At 40.8% G+C, this 20605-nt stretch overlaps 1 long non-coding RNA gene across 2 annotated transcripts in view; it reads left to right on the top strand.

Moving 5' to 3' along the window:
- The first annotated feature begins 2812 nt into the window (after positions 1–2812).
- LOC136792377 (uncharacterized) overlaps positions 2813–20605 on the top strand; it is an 86152-nt gene continuing 68359 nt past the window's right edge. The window contains exons 1-2 of one of the 2 annotated variants that reach the window (XR_010836067.1): positions 2813–3183; positions 6332–6426. This is a non-coding gene — a long non-coding RNA (uncharacterized lncRNA). Of the gene's footprint in view, positions 3184–4671; positions 4736–6331; positions 6427–20605 lie in introns of those variants that run through there. The other variant, XR_010836068.1, reaches the window with a different exon arrangement.

Here is a 20605-nt window from a genome sequence, read left to right as displayed (position 1 = left end):
CTATATTGAGACCTGAGAATCTGTATTTCTAACAAGTTCCCAAGTGATGCTGAAATTGATGGTCCAGGAACCACATCCCAAAAACCACTGCTCTATACAGACTGGATGACTAAGTCTTTCCTCAAATACCCTGAATCTTTGACATCTGTGTCTTGTTGGTCACTTGGTCTGATGTTCTTTCCTTTTTACCTTGTGAAATCCTACTCATTCTTTTAGGCCTATCCCGAGGCTGCGTCCACCATAAAGTCTATGAAACCATTTTCTGTGTTTGTGTTTTTCTTCCTCTGACTGATTGTAAACTCCTCATGGCCATTGAGTTCATTTGAATCATCTTGATATGAAAGCTCTGAAGCTAAGCCTAATGCTCATATGTTGCTGTTCAGTTGAACAGAATTCCAAGTCTTTTGATGTGGTAGTCTAAAGACAGGACACTAAAAGGTGTGACTTTACATTTTTCCCTTTCTCTAACACCTGATATCTGATAAATTTCAATAATTTAGTGCTCCTGAAGGTCTTTGACAAGTTCCTCCCCAGCTGGTCTCATGATCAGGAACCAGAAGATTAAATTACAAAGATCCTTACAACTTAAAATTCATTTTTATGAAGTCTTCTTGGACATTAATATAATTGTAATCCTAGAAGCCAGGGTCTCTATGGAATACTAGGAAATGACCAGGGAAGCAAAATTTGCCTATCGATAGATTACTTCAGATGTAGAAAAGCACGTCTATTTGTACACCTTTTCATGTAACTTTCATTGGTATTCAATGGAGTATTGCATTTCCCAAGTTTTCAGCAATGCTGGGAAATAGCTAAGACACCAAACAAGCCCTCTATTAGCAAACATATTTAAGGGTTAATCACTCTTCAGAAGGCTGTGATGGGGGCTCAATAAGAAAGTGAATATAAAGGAGCTGGCCCCTCTTCAGTTCCAAATATACGGATTTGCTACTAGTAGTAGCAGTAGTTCCCATCTCCTCGACTCTTAGTGCCAGCAGATTTTGCTTATAATTTACTATGCAAACAGAACCATGAATGAGAACTCTGTCTTGTCCTGTTCCACATCTACAAATATGTCTGCACCTGCCCCCAATCCTTTCAACTTTCTCTTCCAGAAGGTGAACTATGCCCTCCTATGCCCCAGAGCCCCACCCCTTCTTACTCAGGATCTAGACTCCATCTATCATCCATTCCTGTCCCTCCTAGCAAGGGAGCCAAGCTTGACATTAAGCATTCCTTTCCCTTCCCCCATATAGAACCTAAGGAGAATCTCACCCAAGTCTGAGTTCTTTTTAAGTATATCATCTCCAAATTTCTCTAGTATAACTAAGGGATTATAATTGTGTCTAATTGAATCCAAACAGAGAGGATTCTGGACACTTATGAAAGAGTTAACAATGCATTTTATTCCCCTTTGTAAGTCTATCCTTTGAGAGTTAATGTTTGTTTTGGGAGACGTGTGAATAGGTGCCAACAGATGTGGGAAACCGCAGAGGGGATCTGACTTGGAAGGCCCACACCCAATCCTGGCCACACCTGCTTTCCTTCTTCCTAAACCACATTTTTGAACACAGCTTCCAGTTTCCTCCTACACAATATAATCCCCACTTCATTTCTCCAGTCCGATAGAAGAATGGCATATACACCCCTATAGTCAGATGTGGAACAGCTGGGAAGACCTAAGAGGTAGGGTATAAGTTGAAAGGGGGGGTGGTTCTCTTCTAGTCTTGAAGGAAGAGGAGCCTGGGCATATGAGGCTGCATCCAGCCTCATGCGGGCATTCTCAATGGACTTGGGAGAATTGGGAGGCGCCCGGAACACAGAGGAGCAGATCTGTGTGGATACTCAGCGGGAACCCAAGAGAGTTCAACTTTCCCACCTTATGTTAAAAAGGGTAAAGACCAATGGGTGGGTTCCATAATGGGCTCCATTAATCCCCGACTCTACATCCCCTCACATCTTCTTCTTGGGGTGTTCCTCTGCCTTTCTCTCCCCTGTTAGAGTCTAGCTAACCGAATGCATAATTCGTGCTTGCTCTTTGACCCTCAGCTCATTAGTATCTTTGCGGTTTTCTCACTAAGTCCTCTCATCTAGGTCACCAGGAATTTCTATATTACAAATATAATGGGCATCTTTCAGTCCATATCTTTCTCAACATTTCTGTGGCATCTGCACTGTTGATTATGTCCTCCTGCTTGAAATGATCTACCACTCTTTAGCACCCATGACATATTCATCTCCTGGTTCTCCTACTAATGGATCACTCATATGTGGCTCCCTTCCTGGAAACCTCATTCTCTGCCTCCCCTTAAGTATGGCCCAGAGTTCTGTCCTCAGTCTTCTTTTCATTGTAAAAGCCATAGATCCAACTCTACACTTAAGATGTGATCTCTTTCCACTGCTGCATATTAGATACCCAGACCTGGATGTCCTTAAACTCAATGTTCATTATTCTAGAATTCCTTATTTTGGAGAACAGTACTGTCATTCTCTCAGTGACCCAGGCAGAGACCTGAAATGCCGCCAGCCGCGGCGGGTCCTCAAAGTGTAGCAACAATCGACGAGAGGGGGTAGGGAACTGAACGCACCAAGGTATGGGATCAGAAGGGCACAAGCAACTGATGGTTGCAAGGCAAGTTTAATAACAAAGCATAGCCATATATATATATACCCCTAAAGCAGGGAATTTGCTTAGTCACCATCTTATCGGCATCAGCTGGTTAATTGGCTTCTCGGCTTAGTCACGCCTTATCGGCATCAGCTGGTTAATTGGCTTCTCGGCTTAGTCACGCCTTATAGGCATCAGCTGGTTGATTGGCTTCTCGGCTTCTCCCTCAAAAGCACCAATTTCCCCTCCAGGGTTGCTTTTCCTAGCTTTAGGGAACAACCAGGGACTCCCAGTAACTGGGCAGGTCCCTGGAGCGATTTGGCCAAAGGCCATCTCCTTTTTTACGTTCATACCATAAAGTCCAGGATGCATACCAAGGAGAGTACAATCGGGCCCTGAGGCTTATGAGGGTCTTAATGGCGCCTTCCTCAGAGGGCAATGCTCGCCACATTTCCCCCTCTTCTATTTTTTAAAGCTTGATAATGGAATTTCAGCCCATACACCTCCTGACGAAGAGCAGCGAGACGAGACGAGCAGCGAGACGAGACGGCCAACAATAAAGCGTAATAAACAAGGTAAGGCAATTAACATCAACAATACACATGACCCCACGGTAATGAATCCTGTGAGTCCATTTTGAAACCAATGCATTGGGTTTAACCATTGAAGCTGATCCAAGAGTCCTTGAATTAATTGTTGCGGCCCGTCTTCTTGTAGATGAGCTTCTTGAATTGCTTGTATTTCTGCATTAAGTTTTTGTATGTCCAAACTAATGTGTCCATCAGTCCATACACTTAAAAAGTGCATTTTTACTTTGTTCCAATCCCAGTCAGTTTCATTATAAGCGTGTTGAGTCACACAAATCCAAGTATATTTAGCATGGCAAATCAAACGCATTTTCAATTTTAAAGCCATAATTTGGTCTCCTAAACCTATGAGAGCATTTTTTAACTCATCAACCTCAGTTTTTAGTTGAGTACCAATATGACTTTGTAATGCTAATGCAATACTGGTATTTTTAGACAATTGATTAACATAATGTGCTTGTTGTACAGTTTTACTTAATGCTAAACCGGCAGTAGTGGCTGTGGCTGTTAAAGCGGCTAAGGCTAATATGCTACATATTAATATTCCAATGAATCGTTTAGATCTTTTTAAAGCTTCAGATAATTCTAGTCAAGCTTGCATGCTAGTACTATGATACCATGGTTCAGAAATATTTACAGGCAGCACCCATGACATATTCATCTCCTGGTTCTCCTACTAATGGATCACTCATATGTGGCTCCCTTCCTGGAAACCTCATTCTCTGCCTCCCCTTAAGTATGGCCCAGAGTTCTGTCCTCAGTCTTCTTTTCATTGTAAAAGCCATAGATCCAACTCTACACTTAAGATGTGATCTCTTTCCACTGCTGCATATTAGATACCCAGACCTGGATGTCCTTAAACTCAATGTTCATTATTCTAGAATTCCTTATTTTGGAGAACAGTACTGTCATTCTCTCAGTGACCCAGGCAGAGACCTGAAATGCCGCCAGCCGCGGCGGGTCCTCAAAGTGTAGCAACAATCGACGAGAGGGGGTAGGGAACTGAACGCACCAAGGTATGGGATCAGAAGGGCACAAGCAACTGATGGTTGCAAGGCAAGTTTAATAACAAAGCATAGCCATATATATATATATACCCCTAAAGCAGGGAATTTGCTTAGTCACCATCTTATCGGCATCAGCTGGTTAATTGGCTTCTCGGCTTAGTCACGCCTTATCGGCATCAGCTGGTTAATTGGCTTCTCGGCTTCTCCCTCAAAAGCACCAATTTCCCCTCCAGGGTTGCTTTTCCTAGCTTTAGGGAACAACCAGGGACTCCCAGTAACTGAGCAGGTCCCTGGAGCGATTTGGCTAAAGGCCATCTCCTTTTTTACGTTCATACCATAAAGTCCAGGATGCATACCAAGGAGAGTACAATCGGGCCCTGAGGCTTATGAGGGTCTTAATGGCGCCTTCCTCAGAGGGCAATGCTCGCCACATTTCCCCCTTTTATTTTTTAAAGCTTGATAATGCAATTTCAACCCATACACCTCCTGATGAAGAGCAGCGAGACGGCCAACAATAAAGCGTAATAAACAAGGTAAGGCAATTAACATCAACAATACACATGACCCCACGGTAATCAATCCTGTGAGTCCATTTTGAAACCAATGCATTGGGTTTAACCATTGAAGCTGATCCAAGAGTCCTTGAATTAATTGTTGGGGCCCATCTTCTTGTAGATGAGCTTCTTGAATTGCTTGTATTTCTGCATTAAGTTTTTGTATGTCCAAACTAATGTGTCCATCAGTCCATACACTTAAAAAGTGCATTTTTACTTTGTTCCAATCCCAGTCAGTTTCATTATAAGCGTGTTGAGTCACACAAATCCAAGTATATTTAGCACGGCAAATCAAAGCCATTTTCAATTTTAAAGCCATAATTTGGTCTCCTAAACCTATGAGAGCATTTTTTAACTCATCAACCTCAGTTTTTAGTTGAGTATCAATATGACTTTGTAATGCTAATGCAATACTGGTATTTTTAGACAATTGATTAACATAATGTGCTTGTTGTACAGTTTTACTTAATGCTAAACCGGCGGTAGCGGCTGTGGCTGTTAAAGCGGCTAAAACTAATATGCTACATATTAATATTCCAATGAATCATTTAGGTCTTTTTAAAGCTTCAGATAATTCTAGTCAAGCTTGCATGCTAGTACTATGATACCATGGTTCAGAAATATTTACAGGCAGCATTACATAGGAAGTTTGTTTTAACATCATAACAGAAAAAGTTCCTTTCATAGGCAGAATGCAAGTACTAAAAATACAATTCTGACAAGTTATATTATATCCTAAGGAACCAGAAGTAAACTCAATCTGTAAATCTCCTATTAGCAAGGCATGAGGGTGTAACACAAGTAATAACCGGTTGAAAAGAATAAGACAATGCAAACTTCCCAAAATCCCAATGCTTATAAAAAACCAAACTATTATTAGTAACAGAAACTGAAGAAATTAAAATGGTACCATTATTATAATTTAAGGTGCACCAGATTTGAGAATTCAAAATCAGATTGGGGAAAATCAGAAGGAAAAGAGGAGGGAAACTTCAAACTTGTAACAGCTTTAACTACCTTTAAACTATGGCCGGCCAGGAAAGTCCCTTGTCCTCCTACATATACTTCAACACAAAAATAGTATCTTTGACTTTGCAGCTTCTATTAGAGCTCCACTTTCAGCTTTATGATTAGACCCATCTTTGTTGCTGTAATTACCAGTCTCATTCTTTCCATTTTTGTTATTGTTGCCCTGTGAAATCATTTTTTCTAGAACAGCAAGAAGATGTAAAGCTTTCTCAGCTTGGTAGGTTAATATATACAGGTCTACGAACAAAAAACACACTGGGCAAATTTTTCTTCAAAAGGTTCTATGAACTGATAAAGTTTTTCACCAATGGATATGGCTTCTGTATACTGTCGGACATGATACAGGATAACTGCTTGATTGTAATACAACATACTGTTTTCAAGATCATGTAGTCTATCCATTTCTTCAACAGCCGAGTGCACCTGATTCTTCAACTGGTTAAGTGTCTGTCTTAAACTATCTGTTGTTATCTGGTTACTTTTGAAAAACTCAGCTACTGCCGTATTCAAAATTATTTTATAATCGTCTTTGTTTATATCTTGTAGGCAGGCAAGATGTTGCAGACAGACATCATAATTTCCTGCTGTGAAAGCCTGCAAAGCACTGGTGGACAACTCCTTCTCTTGATCAGTGATCTCAGGTAGCTTCTTGGATACTTTTTGTCCCATATTTTTTTACTTCTGACTATTGCCCCGAGTTACTATCAACTTTACTATGTGGCCACACTTTCACTCTTCACTCCGGGGATTCACCTACCGAGATTCAGATGTCCCTCTTATCAAGTCCCTGTTTGGGCGCCACTTGCCGCCAGCCGCGGCGGGTCCTCAAAGTGCAGCAACAATCGACGAGAGGGGGTAGGGAACTGAACGCACCAAGGTATGGGATCAGAAGGGCACAAGCAACTGATGGTTGCAAGGCAAGTTTAATAACAAAGCATAGCCATATATATACCCCTAAAGCAGGGAATTTGCTTAGTCACGCCTTATCGGCATCAGCTGGTTGATTGGCTTCTCGGCTTCTCCCTCAAAGGCACCAATTTCCCCTCCAGGGTTGCTTTTCCTAGCTTTAGGGAACAACCAGGGACTCCCAGTAACTGAGCAGGTCCCTGGAGCGATTTGGCCAAAGGCCATCTCCTTTTTTACGTTCATACCATAAAGTCCAGGATGCATACCAAGGAGAGTACCATCGGGCCCTGAGGCTTATGAGGGTCTTAATGGCGCCTTCCTCAGAGGGCAATGCTCGCCACACTGAAACATAATTTAAAATATCTCTTCTGTCTTTTCCTTATACTTTCCTTCATCTATACCCCATATTCCATCATATCCATCTATCCTCTATACCTCTCAAATTTATGATCTATCAGCACCAGGAGGGCCATACAGAATAATCATTAAGGACAAGTATCGAATCACATATCTTCTTGTCCCTAGCACATAGAATACGGGCACAATTTTAATATATTGTGTAGAATATATGAAAGATTTAACAAGTGGATACACAATTCAATACATAAGTAAATGGATCAAACGCCATTCAAATTTAGCCCTTCTGATTTTAAGAAGTGGAGACTTCCATAACCTAAGTCTAAGTATAAAGGAAGATGGGGCAGTAGGGTGGGTTTATTATTCGAAGGAAACACATGGAACCTAGGGAGATGAACCAAAGCAAAAAAATAAGAAACACCAGATCAGCCAGCATCTGGTAAGGCAGCAACATTTAAGAGCCTCAACAGCTGGAGTGTCTGAACCTTCGCCCTCTCTTCCACGCTATTTTCTGAGGGTTTAGCTCTGTTCACCTCTCACTACAACTTGCCTTTCCCCTCTGCTCTACATACCTTTTCCCTACATCATTGACTCTGCCTGCTCATAGTTTCTGCTATCTCATGACTCGTTGGCCATGACTTAACATGACCGCAGCCTTCCCTCCTGGCTTCCTCTGTGGGTCCCATCAACTTTAGCTCCTGCTGCCAAGTGCCTGCTACTCTCTGTCCTTCCCAATTCAAGTCCCCAAGGGAAGAGCCCGATGGGCCTGGCTTAGTTTCAAAATGCCAGCCCACTGATGAACTGCCCTTGAGTAGGTGCCCAAGCTAGTCTACCATAGTCCAATTACTACCATCCATTGGTAGGTTAAGAGTCTCATGGTATGAACTGTGGCTGTCCTGGGTTGCATTTGGCAAAAGCCATGGTCAGAGCAAAAACTCTAAGGCATCCACACAGACGTGTGATCACATTGTTCTTCCTGGGGATATTAAAATACTATAAGAATTCTTATCTCCAAAGAGAATGGAGGCTCCCCCAGTATTGTGGAAAGAAGATAGCAAAGTCCAAAATCACTGAGGAGTACTGAGAGTGCCGGTGACAGGAAGAGATTCCGGAGATTCAAGAAATCTTGAAGGGGACCATAGGAGGCGATTGGGAGGAGGGAATCAAGGTCCAGAGAATTTCTAAGGATACTGTTTTCCACCTCTGGCTTGCCATGTACAAAGACTCAGAAACTGAAGGAACTGTAAATACAAGCAAACTGATTTTTCTGCTTCTAGTCTGGTTCCTCCAGCTGACATTTTTATGTTCTAGGTAATGTATTTTCCCCCTGATTATAAAAATGTTTATTTAGAAAATTTGGAAAATAAAAATTATAAAAGAAGAAAATAAAAGTCTGTGATATTTTTACTACCTAGCAAGAACTGTAATTATTATTTTATAATTTCTTTTTCTAGTCTTTTTCTCCATGTTTTTTTCCTGAAAAATTGAGATTTTCATGGTACATAGTTATATAGTGTACATTTTCCTTTAGTTATAATGTCACTAGTAAATAATACATTCCCTAAAAATATGGTTGCAAAGATACTGTCATAGGGTGGTATAATTTATTCTATCATGTCCTATTGGTGACGTTTAGATTTTTTCTGATTTTTCCCCATTATAAATTAAGGAGTTGAATAAAAAATTCCTAGAAGTAATATCCTGCATTGAAGGGCAGTATTATCTTATAAAAACACAAATTTGATCATGTACCTTCTCAGCCTAACATTCTTCAAAAGTCAACCTTTGTCTTTAGGATAAATTTTTAGTTCCAGCAGTTACCATGAGAGAGGCTGCATGATCTGGCATTTTCTTGCCTCTCCAGCTTCACTCCTCCAAGTCCTCAGATGTACCCTTGCTGTCCTGTCATCCTGTGCTACTTGTGGTTTGCCAAAATATGCCATGCTCTTGTGTGCCTGTAGGTATCAGCTCATACTGTTCTGCTTAGGACCCGTTTCTCCTCATTCTTCTCCCATTTATAATTTGTCCCATCCTCTAAGACTGAGCTCCATTGTTACGGATTCTAGGAAGCATCCCCATCTTCCAGTGTGGGTGTGAACCCGTACAAATTTGCAGTTCAGATTGCAGTCAGCTGCTAGTCAGAGAAAACCTGACTTACGAGCATATATACAGATAAAGGAAGCTTCTGTTATTTGTTTAATACTAGAGGTTAGAGCTAGTCAATCTATGATTCTCGTGGCTTTTACTTCAACGTTACAAAATGATTGTAGCAGCTTTTGGCAGCTGCCTTGGGCTCCAGATAGAAATAAGACAGGCTGTACCAGTCATATACATATACATATTTATATATTATATATATATATATATATATTTATTTATTTTTTTAACAGAAAAAGCAAAAGCCTTTTTGGAAGCTCCCAGTTGATTTTGGCTTATATCTCTCACGGGTAGAACTGTCTCATTACTCATAGCTAAAGGGAGGCTGGGGAAAAGAGTGTCTAGTTTTCTGGTCACTATACTGGTGCAGCAAGGGGTTTGGGAAGGCTTGCTGGATTAGCCCATAATCAGTGTCTGCACCCATCCCCCTTCTCTGCGCTCCTCCCTGATGCCGCTGTCTGACTCCTTTCCCTCCCCCTCCAGACTCCAAGCCTCTTGAAGTTAAGCATGTTTTTCAACCTTGTTTCCTGAGGGCCAAGCATGTGCCTTGAACACATTACTTAGTACATGGTTTTGAATAAATGAACTACTTTTAGAGACAATGCCCCCTCCCCCCCCCGCCTCCCGCCGCCAGGGAGGAACTTGGAATGGGACAACAGAAGGAGAAGCTTCCCTAAAACACACTACCCCAAAATGGCAACATCATTCTCAAAGGAAGGTACTGACCTGACAGTTGTAGAGCAGATGATGGAAGTGCGAGGGCACGAGTGCCTGAGAGATAGCTACCTGGAGCGGGGTCGGTGGTGCTCAAACATGGCCACGCATTAGAATCACCTGGGGTTGATTTTCAACGTCCCTGCTGCTCAGGCTTCACCCCTGACCATTGAAAAACAGAATCTCCAGTGAGGCCCTGTCACCTCACTGGGGCGCTGGGGCTGGCTCATCCTGCCTGTGCTTCTCTTTCCCCAGCTCTGTTCAGGGACAGCAGCTTGGTGGCTTAAAATCGGCCACCATGTGGTATTTCTACCCTAGCAATTGGCAAATACTACAAATCACAGATCTGCCCTCCTCGTCCTCCCCCAAGAGCTGGTTCACCAGCACCACGTTGGTAGTTTAAAAAACTTCCCAGGTGTTTCCAATGCGCAGCCACCCTTAAGACCGACTGGTCAAAAGCAAGCTCTAATTGTGGCCTCTAGCTTCCTACCAAAGGGTATCTTGGGGGCCTCCTTTGGTCCCAGTCCTGCCTTTGGTTAGACTCCTTACATGGTGCAGCTTGGCTTGCCTCCGGGGGACCCGAGTGAAGTACAGAAGAGAGAGGAGAATCGTGGTTTCAGTTTTAGTTGTTACTGAGTTTCTTGGCATACTGCTTGATTTCTTTTAAATCTAGCCAAATCTCTTTCAGGCTACCTCTAGGGCTGGGTCTACAGAGGCATGTTGATTCCTTAAAGGAGGTGGGGAGCCGCTGAATAATGTTGTGTAATCAGGAACTTTAATTACCACCGCCTGAGGTTGTTAAGTCCTCTTTTGGAGGCATAATTGCTGTGTGATTTGTGAGATATGACTACCCTGGCGGAATCTGATTTGAGAGAAGTGAGTCCCACCCAATCCTAGGGTAGTTTCACTATAGCTGCCACACATCACAATGACTTTAAAAAATTTTTTAACATCTTTATTGGACTTTAATTGTTTTACAATGGTGTGTTAGTTTCTGCTTTATAACAAAGTGAATCAGCCATACATCAGGATACATATATCCCCTTATCTCCTCCCTCTTGCATCTCCCTACCATCTTCCGTATCCCACACACTGAATTTAAAAATTTTGTTTAAAATTTTATTTATGTATGGTATGTACATACCTCAGTTTATAGATAGGACACTAGACATAGGGAGAGGTTTGTAGCTTTCCTAATATTATACAGTAAGTAAATGGCTGAACTGGATTTAAACCCCAGTGGTCCATCTCCAGGATCTGTGCTTCTAAGCACACTACCATCCTATCCCAGTAGAAGTATTAACACAACACAGACTGACTTTCCTGCACCATAAAAACACACCACAAAATACCCACTCCATTCCTCTCCCATAGGACCCCTTAGTCATCTTTTGCAGCGTTAACTCGAATGAAACTACCACCACTCTGTGATGTACAGGTCTGGCTGGAAAGACTTTGACTCAGCAAACTTGCAAGGTGTCATGTGTACTTGGAGATCCCAGTGACAGAGAGGACCCTTGCAGAGCTGGGAGCCACTTGCTTCAAAAAGTGGTGCAGGGGCTGTAGAGAAACTCAGAGCTAGTAGGCATCATTGGTCTCGGCCCAAGGAAGCATAAAGATGCTGGAGGGCTGCTCTCAACCGCGACTGAAGTGGGAATCCTATGAGGATTTCTTCCTGGGACCGGGGCAGCTGAACAGTCCTGCTAAGCATACACACCTCAGGGCTCTCTGGGGAGATGGGCTGCAAGGAAGACTTTCAAATGCTTTAACTTCATTTCTCTCAAAACGTTGTTGTTCAAACACCACCCTGAGTCACTTAACAAGAAATTCCTCTTAACATGTTTTTCTTATCTGATAACGTCCTTGTGATTAGGGAGAATGGAAAATTATAAATTTAAGAATTAAAATATACTGTTCAGGAAAAAAAAATTAAGGAGAGATTTCTAAAGAATGTTTCTGTGACAATAAATGGAATAGATCTAGACACTGACTAAATTATAGAAGTGAGGGAAATTTCTAATATGAGGTCAACCCTAATGAATGGTTTCTAGTGCCTTATAAATGTCATCATATCCTTCTCATCTGCACCCAGAAAGAGGTCCGAGAACCACCCGAATAAGTCAGCCTGCTGCAAGAAGGGCAAACATGGCCTTTCTATTCTGTTCACCGGCCATCAAAAGACCAGTAATTTATGATTGTATTTATTGTTTCTGGGCTTTTGTTCCTATTTTCTTTTCTCCAATCTTTCTGTTCTCCATAACACAATGAAAACATCGTTAGAGCTATTATCTCTTGGTGTATTTTAGCATGTCATTTTATAGTGTGATGGTCTCCATTGAATCTCTCTAAGAGTATATCTTACATTGGTTAAATATCACGAGCCTAATTTCTCTATAGTCAGTTATATAGGGGAGAAAAAAAACTACCCACGTTAGGTTCTCCAGTTGGGGCCTTGCAAATCAGACAACAAAAGACAGATTAACGAGGGAAAAACAAATCCACAAATCTGAGTTTGTGAACCTGGACGGTGTTCATCTACATGCTGCACTCAGAGATGCGTAATTCAAAGGGGTGGTTAGAACTTGGGGCTTATATAGCATCTAAACAAAAGAACAATACATTTGTGGAGAAGTGTCAAGACAAAGGAAAAGGACTTTGAGCTTCTAGAGCAGCAAATTTGGGGAAGGTAAGCATATGGGGGGACTAATGGAAGGTAAGTGTTGTTAAAGTTTGTTATGTGGGTCCTGAGTTATTGTGTCTGAACTGATAAAGGTCTAGGGTTGTCTCTGGTGATTAACTTGTCCTTCCTGGTAAAGAGGGGCTGGGGGCACTCGGGGACACAGATTTATGTCCTGCTTTTAGGCGAATGGGGGAGGGCAGAGAGCTTCCCTGTACTTACTTTTTCTCAATTGCCTTTAGCTCAAAATAATCAATATGCTCAAGTGGCATATTCTGCTACCCTCAAATGGATAAATCATTCATTTCTTCTTGCTCTAATCTTCTGGCTAGAGTAGCTGAAATAGAATCGTGAGAAGAAAATAGTACTAATAAAATAAAGATTACTATTTTATTTCTTTTTTTGGTTACTTAAACGTCTCCTTCCCTGGCAGTGATATGTCTGAATCCTTTCATCCCTTGATCCACTGTAGATCTAGGCAGAACCTAGAAGCTTTGTTTCTGAGACCGCTTTTCTCCTTTCTCACCTCCCAACCTTAAACATCCATGTAAAACATAAATTATATTTGAACAAAGTTTCTTTTCATACGGGTGTTTCACCATCAATACCTTTTTTTTTTTTTTTTTTTTACCAACCTTTGGCCTCTTCCCTACTCTCTGTCAGCAGCAGGTGTCAAAATCTGTTTACCCCCCGTCTTTCTGAAGATGTTCAAAGTAGCCATTTATCATGGATGTAGCTTTGTCGTTCAATGGGCTCGTGAAGAGAAAGTCAGCCTAGACAAGATTATAAATCTGGGACTTTCCTTGTGGCATAGTGGTTAAGAATCCACCTGTCAATGCAGGGCACACGGGTTTGATCCCTGGTCCAGGAAAATTCCACATGCTGCGGAGCAGCTAAGCCCGTATGCCACAATTACTGAGCCTGTGCTCTAAAGCCCGCGAGCCACAACTACTGAGCCCACATGTCACAACTACTGAAGCCTGTGTACCTAGAACCACGCACCTCAATGAAGAGTAGCCCCTGCTCGCCACAGATAGAGAAAACCCGCGTGCAGCAACGAAGACCGAACGCAGCCAAAAAAAAAAAAAAATTATAAATCTGTGAAGTCTTGATTTTAACTTTTTCTGACTCTACTTTCTTTTCTTTAAAGATTTACCTTTCAAAAGCCTTTCTATTTTCCTATTTTCCACGTCAACACAAAATGGCATAGTAAAATCATCTATACTACAGTTTAAGCTTTATTCACATCATTGGGTGAGTGAGAACATGATTATGTATTGGGAGGAACATGATCAAATGAGAAGAGAAATTCTAGAGATGACATTTGTGTAAAGGCAATATTAATTATGGCAATTATGTGGCCTGTTGGAAGTTATACCTAGTTACCATGCAGGACATTATTGATGGTACATTGTGAAATGACAGTTAATTTTGCTGTGGATTTTATTTGATTAGAGTAGTGTACTGTAAATGCCTGTTCAGCCTTCAGGGTTTATTGCTGAAGAAGCAAACCCACAATTTAAAGAGGCCCAAGTAGGGGCATTTTCCGCAATGGGAATGAAGGCGGGGAGGGGAGGAGCATTCTGTAAAGGTCACAGATTTCCTGCCTTAAATCCTTGCTACTCAAAATGTGGTCATTGGTCCAGCAGCATCAATATCAGCTGGGAACTCATTTGAAATGCAAAGCTCAGTCCCTATCCCAGACCAACTGAACCAAAATCTGTATTTTGAACAAGATTCCCAGGTGAGTCAATTTGCAATAAAATGTGAGAAGTGCCCCTGTAAATCACTCCTTCCTCTGTCAAGGGGAGTTGACAGGGGAATGGAGAGTACAAGGAAAAACGGGGCTCTAGCTAGTATATTCACAGGTCAGAGGTGAGCCTGTGGCTTATTTAAAATGAAGATTCCAGGCCCACTCCCAGAACTTCCCTCTCTATAGGTCTAGGGCAGGGCCAGTCTTCTGCCTCTATAACAGGTACCCTGAAAATGGCTGGACACCTTCTAGTTTGAGACCCACTGTCTGTACCTACTGAGAAAAGGGAAAGGTTGAGAATGAGGCTGCAGCGGGAGCTGGGGTGTGTGTCAAAAAAACAGCACAAGAGTCTAGAGAAGGAAGAAAACTGCAGTTTCTCATGTTCTCTGGGAACTTCTGTATTTACACTTGAATTCTAACGATCAATTTAGAAAATCTCTCAAGTGAAGAATGTACTTTTTGTGACTAATCAGGCTTTCAGTGGCCCTGAGCCTTAAATAAAAACCACATTTTCTAGAGCAGGGGTCCCCAACCCCCGGGGTCTAATGCCTGATGATCTGAGGTGGGGCTGATGTAGTAATAATAGAAATAAAGCGCACAATAAAAGTAATGCACTTGAATCAACCCGAAGCCATCCCCCTGCCCCACCCACACCCCGCCCTGGGTCCGTGGAAAAACTGTCCTCCATAAAACGGGTCCCTGGTGCCATAAAGGTTGAGGACCGCACTTCTAGAGGAAATACCCACAATATACACAATGATCTCACCCATCACTACAAAGTAGGAAATGAAATCCACTCCATCAATGGGTGTCAGTCTTTCCTCATCATTTTCAAGACTGTTTATTCTTTTTTTTTTTTTTTTTTTAAGACTGTTTATTCTTTTTTTTTTGTTTGTAGTAATCCTTGCTTGGGGAGGAGCAAGACGATTTGTGGGAGATGTGTCTTTTGAAAAATCCTGTGAGGCTGTCTTTGTTTTGAGCAGGACTTAGTAACAGGATATATTTTCAAAAGCAAGACTATGGATCTCTATATTTATATGTATATATTTTAATATAGCAGTAATAAACGACTGTAATATTAAAATATCAAATTACACAAAGGTTCATTAGAGAATATATTCTCTAGATCCTTTTATACGATTCTACCTGAATTTGACTCCATTATTCAGGCATTTGCTGAAACTAGTGCAAATAAGAGTACTGTTGTTATATTTGAAGACAAAATGACTCAACAGCCTCTTCATTCCTCTCATTACGATGCATTTCTCTCCAGGAGCAATCAATGCCTTCCCAAGGGTCCCACCCGATGGAATTTCATGTATAAGGCACTCCATTACTGTGTTCCCACCCCACCCCAAATTTCAGGGCTAATTTTCTCATTCATTTTTGAACCTGTGTGACCATGGTCACCAGTGCTTCTTAGGGTCCCATCCCAGAGGATATTTAGCATTTGAAGGCAACTGGATCCATATTTGCTGAACACAGCGCAAATCTGAAGTTGCTATAGAAAGAAAAACTCAGCTAATGTGGGTCTGATTCATAGTTTTTTATTTGTTTAACTTCACGCCCTAGCCGGCCAGTAGCAAATCATCCTTCAGGGATTTCATGAGTTAAGAGAACATGCTCAACATAAAGGAATATGTCATAGATTTTTCTAAATGTACTTGGTCAGCTCCAATATGTTTAAATACAGTTCCACACACAGTGTAATTTATATAATTGCATATTTAAAATTTGCATATGCAAATTTGCATTTGTCAAACTGAAAATTTTATGATACTCTCCAATATATAGTAAAAATTATTCTTTAAGTAGTAGGCCTGAATTCTTCCAAAGTCTCATTAATGATACGACCCTCTGAGAAAATATGAACCACTTGAGAGTAGAGAGAGTGTAACTTTGGGGTAAATGTAATAGAATGTAATGTAATAGAAAGAGCCACATTTGGTAACGTAAGAATTCAGAAATACAAAAATTAGATTAGTATATATATAACAATTCATAAGGGAAGATGCTTGGCAACTTGTTTAAGAACTTAACTCCCTAGTTCAAACTACCACTGAAGCCTTTCTCTAGCTCTTCATCATTCATGCCTTCATTCATTCATATACTAAACATTGAGGATCTGCTCATCATTAGGCACCGTCCAGGTATAACATGTGCGATGTACATCTACATGTTTCTGAATTTTTCCTAGCAATTAGAAAGTGGGCTCCTAGAAGTGTTGAAGAGACATTATTGCTATACAATGGCATTTTAAAATGAAATACAAGGACCACCAAGACGTCAAAGGCATTTTTAATTAGACAATTCCATCTGCACATTTCAAATTCATTAAGGAACCTCTCCTCTGTATTTCACTGTGCTGAAGTCTCAATAATCACTAAGCCCCTGGCTTTTCAGTTTTAAACTGTGCTACTTCTCTGCATCATTGAAAATTAGTCAGGGGCCTTCCCTGGTGGTTCAGTGGTTTAGAATCCGCCTGCCAATGCAGGGGACATGGGTTCGAGCCCTGGTCCAGGAAGATCCCACATGCCGTGGGGCAACTAAGCCCATGTGCTACAACTACTGAGCCTTCTCTCTAGTGCCTGTGAGCCACAACTACTGAAGCCCACAAGCCTAGAGCCCGTGCTCTGCAACAAGAGAAGCCACCGCAATGAGAAACCCACGCACTGCAACGATGAATAGCCCCCGCTCACGGAAACTAGAGAAAGCCCGCGCGCAGCAACGAAGACCCAACGCAGCAAATAAATAAATAAATAAATAAAATAAAATAAATAAACAAAATTAATCAGGGGTTTCCTGGACACTTAGTATATTTAGCTACAAGCTGGGGAAATATACAAAGAGGAATGGAACCTGCCCTCAAGGAGTCTGTATTTTAGCTTGAACTGTAAGACATATGTATGTGAATAGCCAGTACTGAAAGAAGTTATTGTCAGGAAAACATCACAATTCACAATTCCTTACTCTTAAAATTTCATGAAAGAGCCAAAGTACTGAATATATAAAACGAAAATTTTAAAGATGATAAAAATAACGCAGAGATGAATAAACCATAATATACATCTCTATGTAGGTTACTGCACTTTATACACCGCCCTTTTGTCAGGAAAACCCAATATTTTTCTCCCCAGTGTTTTATTATAAAAAATTTCAAACATATAGAAAAGTTAAAAATTGTACAGTGAACACCCATATACCTATCACTTAGATTCTATAATTAGTATTTTGCTCTATATGTGTTATCACGTACCATTTTGATTCAACTTGCTGCCCACCTTGGTAGACATCTTCTGTACTCTGGCGCCACCTGGAGACAGGTTGGTGCCAGGCAGAGGACACAAAACAAATGACAGTATAACTGGAGAAACCACTGCAGGAGAGTCTGTAACTGTAGCAACAACTCCAGATGCATTCTGCTTTAAACCTAGGAAATTTTTTAATTTTAATTTTAAAATTTTATTTTATTTTATTTTTATACATCAAGTCCTTATTAGTCATCAATTTTATACACATCAGTGTATACATGTCAATCCCAATCGCCCAATTCATCATACCACCACTTCCACACCCACACCACTTTTCCCTCTTGGTGTCCATACGTCTGTTCTCTACATCTATGCCTCAATTTCTGCCTTGCAAACCGGTTCTTCTGTACCATTTTTCTAGGTCCCACATATATGCGTTAATATACAATATTTGTTTTTCTCTTTCTGACTTACTTCACTCTGTATGACAGTCTCTAGATCCATCCATGTCTCAATAAAGGACCCAATTTCGTTCCTTTTTATGGCTAGTAATATTCCATTGTATATATGTACCACATCTTCTTTATCCATTCATCAGTTGATGGACATTTAGGTTGCTTCCATGAGCTGGCTATTGTAAATAGTGTTGCAATGAACACTGGGGTGCATATGTCTTTTTGAATTATGGTTTTCTCTGGGTATATGCCCAGTAGTGGGATTGCTGGATCATATGGTAATTCTATTTTTAGATTTTTAAGGAACCTCCATACTGTTCCACATAGTGGCTGTAACAATTTACATTCCCACCAACAGTGCAAGAGGGTTCCCTTTCCTCCACACCCTCTCCAGCATTTGTAGTTTGTAGATTTTCTGATGATACCCATTCTAAGTAGTGTGAGGTGATACCTCATTGTAGTTTTGATTTGCATTTCTCTAATAATTAGTAATGTTGAGCAGCTTTTCATGTGCTTCTTGGCCATCTGTATGTCTTTTTTGGAGAAGTGTCTATTTAGGTCTTCTGCCCATTTTTGGATTGGGTTTTTTGTTTTTTAAATATTGAGCTGCACGAGCTGTTTATATATTTTGGAGATTAATCCTTTGTCCGTTGATTCGTTTGCAAATATTTTCCTCCCATTCTGAGGGCTGTCTTTTCATCTTGTTTATGGTTCCCTTTGCTGTGCAAAAGCTTTTAAGTTTCATTAGGTCCCATTTTTAAATTTTTGTTTTTATTTCCATTTCTCTAGGAGGTGGATCAAAAAAGATCTTGCTGTGATTTATGTCAGAGTGTTCTTTCCATGTTTTCCCTTAAGCGTTTTATAGTGTCTGGTCTTACATTTAGGTCTGTAATCAATTTTGAGTTTACTTTTGTGTATGGTGTTAGAGAGTGTTCAAATTTCATTCTTTTACATGTAGCTGTCCAGTTTTCCCAGCACCACTTATTGAAGACACTGTCTTTTCTCCATCGTACATCCTTGTCTCCTTTTTATCTTTTTTTTTTTTTTTTTTTTTTTTTTTTTTTGCGGTACGCGGGCCTCTCACTGTTGTGACCTCTCCCGTTGTGGAGCACAGGCTCCGGACGCGCAGGCTCAGCGGCCATGGCTCACGGGCCCAGTCACTCTGCGGCATGTGGGATCTTCCCGGACCGGGGCACGAACCCGCGTCCCCTGCATCGGCAGGCGGACTCTCAAACACTGCGCCACCAGGGAAGCCCACTTGTCTCCTTTTTAATAGATTAGTTGACCATAGGTGCGTGGGTTTATCTCTGGGCTTTCTATCTTGTTCCATTGATCTATGTTTCTGTTTTTGTGCCAGTACCATATTGCCTTGATTACTGTAGCTTTGTAGTATAGTCTGAAGTCAAGGAGTCTGATTCCTCCAGCTCCGTTTTTTCCCCTCAAGATTGCTTTGGCTATTCGGGGTCTGTTGTCTCCATACAAATTTTAAGATATTTTGTTCTAGTTCCGTAAAAAAATGCCATTGGTAATTTCATAAGGATTGCACTGAATCTGTAGATTGCTTTGGGTAGTATAGTCATTTTTACAATATTGATTCTTCCAATCCAAGAACATGGTATATCTCTCCATCTGTTGGTTTCATCTTTAATTTTTTTTCATCAGTGTCTTATAGTTTTCTGCATACAGGTCTTTTGTCTCGCTAGGTAGGTTTATTCCTAGGTATTTTATTCTTTTTGTTGCAATGGTACATGGGAGTGTTTCCTTAATTTCTCTTTCAGATTTTTCATCATTAGTGTATAGGAATGCAAAATATTTCTGTGCATTAATTTTGTATCCTGCAACTTTACTAAATTCATTGATTAGCTCTAGGAGTTTTCTGGTGGCATCTTTAGGATTCTCTATGTATAGTATCATGTCATCTGCAAACAGTGACAGTTTTCCTTCTGCTTTTCCAATTTGTATTCTTTTTATTTCTTTTTCTTCTCTGATTGCTATGGCTAGGACTTCCAAAACTATGTTGAATAATAGTGGTGAGAGTGGGCATCACTGTCTTGTACCTGATCTTAGAGGAAATGCTTTCAGGTTTTCACCATTGAGAATGATGTTTGCTGTGGGTTTGTCATATATGGCCTTTATTATGTTGAGGTAGGTTCCCTCTGTGCCCACTTTCTTGAGAGTTTTTATCATAAATAGGTGTTGAATTTTGTCAAAAGCTCTTTCTGCATCTATTGAGATGATCATATGGTTTTTCTTCTTCAATGCTAATATGGTTTATCACATTGATTGATTTGCATATATTGAAGAATCCTTGCATTCCTGGTATAAATCTCACTTGATCATGGTGTATGATCCTTTTAATGTGTTGTTGGATTCTGTTTGCTAGTATTTTGTTGGGGATTTTTACATCTATATTCATGAGTAATATTGGTCTGTAATTTTCTTTTTTTCTAATATCTTTGTCTGGTTTTGGTATCAGGGTGATGGTGGCCTCACAGAATGAGTTTGGGAGTGTTCCTCCCTCTGCAATTTTTTGGAAGAGTTTGAGAAGGA

The sequence above is a fragment of the Kogia breviceps genome, chromosome 13, assembly GCF_026419965.1.
Source record: "Kogia breviceps isolate mKogBre1 chromosome 13, mKogBre1 haplotype 1, whole genome shotgun sequence".
In the NCBI taxonomy this organism is placed as follows: domain Eukaryota; kingdom Metazoa; phylum Chordata; class Mammalia; order Artiodactyla; family Physeteridae; genus Kogia; species Kogia breviceps.
The sequence above is the reverse complement of the archived record's forward strand: the minus strand, read 5'-3'. Positions and strand labels throughout refer to the sequence as shown.